Raw genomic sequence first — 2500 nt, 5'->3', positions numbered from 1 at the left:
TACAACCCTAGGCACATAAGGAGGTGGGCAAAAATGAAAAGGCTCACAACATTTGCTGATGTGACTCCAAACGCAAGGACCTCGTGGCGCAACGGTAGCGCGTCTGACTCCATATCAGAAGGTTGCGTGTTCAAATCACGTCGGGGTCACTGTTTCCCATTTTATGCCCCACTGAGTTCCCATATTTGATTTAGAAAGCAAAGTCAAAAGAACACAGCCTTGCATTGGCCGGGAATCGAACCCGGGCCTCCCGCGTGGCAGGCGAGAATTCTACCACTGAACCACCAATGCTTCACATGTGTAGCTTAGAGACAGAGCTCTGTCCAAGACAGTGATGAGGCGCACGCACTCAAATTGCACACCTATGAACAAAGTGTGTGCAACAGACATTGGAATGCCAACGTTTCACATGATGGCAAGAATCAGATGCAGGAGACTATAAGTATGAATGTTTTTGCATTTGCTGAGGTCACTGGCTTGGGACTAGTGTTGTGGTTATCAGGGCATGATGGCAGGCTGCTCCCGACAGAAGTGGCTCATAGAAGGCAGCCTCCAGATCACCAGCACTATTGTGTTTCAGATCATGTCACTGAACTCTCCTCCTTAAAAATCCTTCCCACTGTCTTTGCCAAATTCCCTGTCCTCCCCGAAATGCTGGGGTGAAACGGGCAGAGTTCTGCGCCCTGCGTCCCTTTATGCGTCCCTAACGCGCTCCCAACGCGGCCTACAGCCCTGGTCGGGCACAGACCACTGGGGCCTCTGGAGAGCAAGACCTCCAGAAGCCTATGGTCAGGCCTATTGCACAGGCATTTTGTGCCTGGCCATTCCGGGATTGTTGTGTTTCAAGGCCCAGCCATCAATACTAATGTGATGGCTTTCCCTGAGAACCCTCATGTAGAACACCACCAGAGGAGCAGATAGCTACGCTAAGAAGGCCACAGAAAAGTCATTCATGTATCTCATACACTGGGACTGGTTGTAATACTGGCCCTAACACCATTAGACAGTAGTCTGCGCGTCATAACACCCAACAGTGACAAGACACTAAGCAAATGGCAAATGCTGCGTAGGATAAAGACGCCTTATATAACACAAGCTCAAGGCAGGCGTGCACACATAAAGATATATGTTGAGTCTCAGGAGATGTGCTTTTGTCACTAGTCTCAGTGGCGCAATCGGTTAGCGCGTTCGGCTGTTAACCGAAAGGTTGGTGGTTCAAGCCCACCCAGGGACGATTCCTTTTGCATGCATGAAGCACTTTAATAAATCATAGTAATGTGCCTTTGGTCTAGAGCTCCTGCGTGAGACCCTTTCCCTGAACATTTCAATCCTCTGCGTTCTCTCTGCACCTGCACTCAATTTCATCAATAGGATGGAAAACAAAAAGACAAACCTTGTAATACAACCCTAGGCACATAAGGAGGTGGGCAAAAATGAAAAGGCTCACAACATTTGCTGATGTGACTCCAAAAGCAAGGACCTCGTGGCGCAACGGTAGCGCGTCTGACTCCAGATCAGAAGGTTGCGTGTTCAAATCACGTCGGGGTCACTGTTTCCCATTTTATGCCCCACTGAGTTCCCATATTTGATTTAGAAAGCAAAGTCAAAAGAACACAGCCTTGCATTGGCCGGGAATCGAACCCGGGCCTCCCGCGTGGCAGGCGAGAATTCTACCACTGAACCACCAATGCTTCACATGTGTAGCTTAGAGACAGAGCTCTGTCCAAGACAGTGATGAGGCGCACGCACTCAAATTGCACACCTATGAACAAAGTGTGTGCAACAGACATTGGAATGCCAACGTTTCACATGATGGCAAGAATCAGATGCAGGAGACTATAAGTATGAATGTTTTTGCATTTGCTGAGGTCACTGGCTTGGGACTAGTGTTGTGGTTATCAGGGCATGATGGCAGGCTGCTCCCGACAGAAGTGGCTCATAGAATGCAGCCTCCAGATCACCAGCACTATTGTGTTTCAGATCATGTCACTGAACTCTCCTCCTTAAAAATCCTTCCCACTGTCTTTGCCAAATTCCCTGTCCTCCCCGAAATGCTGGGGTGAAACGGGCAGAGTTCTGCACCCTGCGTCCCTAACGCGCTCCCAACGCGGCCTACAGCCCTGGTCGGGCACAGCCCTGGTCGGGCTTAGACCACTGGGGCCTCTGGAGAGCAAGACCTCCAGAAGCCTATGGTCAGGCCTATTGCACAGGCATTTTGTGCCTGGCCATTCCGGGATTGTTGTGTTTCAAGGCCCAGCCATCAATACTAATGTGATGGCTTTCCCTGAGAACCCTCATGTCCCTGTCCTCCCAAGAGCCCGAGCTTTTATGTAAAATAAGGTGTGCACCTTGGGCCTTCCCCTTTGCGCTCTCTGCCCCCTCTCTTTCTCCAAAGCTGAGCTCTGCAGGTAAATGTATCTATCTGAGTGAGGGGCTAGGGAGGGCCTTGCCCAGCAGTCTTACAAAGCAAGAGTTCAGAGAAAGCACCTGCTCTGGGAAG

General features: G+C 50.3%; 5 non-coding genes across 5 annotated transcripts; 3 read left to right on the top strand and 2 right to left on the bottom strand.

The window, feature by feature from the left end:
- Positions 1-77: 77 nt before the first annotated feature.
- Positions 78-149, top strand: TRNAW-CCA (transfer RNA tryptophan (anticodon CCA)). The gene has a single exon. It is a non-coding gene; the product is annotated as a tRNA-Trp (tRNA).
- Positions 150-220: 71 nt separating this feature from the next.
- On the bottom strand, positions 221-291 carry TRNAG-GCC (transfer RNA glycine (anticodon GCC)). The gene has a single exon. It is a non-coding gene; the product is annotated as a tRNA-Gly (tRNA).
- An 869-nt stretch (positions 292-1160) lies between these two features.
- TRNAN-GUU (transfer RNA asparagine (anticodon GUU)) lies at positions 1161-1234 on the top strand. The gene has a single exon. It is a non-coding gene; the product is annotated as a tRNA-Asn (tRNA).
- Positions 1235-1477: 243 nt separating this feature from the next.
- TRNAW-CCA (transfer RNA tryptophan (anticodon CCA)) lies at positions 1478-1549 on the top strand. The gene has a single exon. It is a non-coding gene; the product is annotated as a tRNA-Trp (tRNA).
- Positions 1550-1620: 71 nt separating this feature from the next.
- Positions 1621-1691, bottom strand: TRNAG-GCC (transfer RNA glycine (anticodon GCC)). Its single transcript has one exon. It is a non-coding gene; the product is annotated as a tRNA-Gly (tRNA).
- Positions 1692-2500: the final 809 nt, after the last annotated feature.

This window comes from Triturus cristatus, chromosome 4_2 (genome assembly GCF_964204655.1).
Source record: "Triturus cristatus chromosome 4_2, aTriCri1.1, whole genome shotgun sequence".
NCBI classification, from domain to species: Eukaryota; Metazoa; Chordata; class Amphibia; order Caudata; family Salamandridae; genus Triturus; species Triturus cristatus.
The sequence above is the reverse complement of the archived record's forward strand: the minus strand, read 5'-3'. Positions and strand labels throughout refer to the sequence as shown.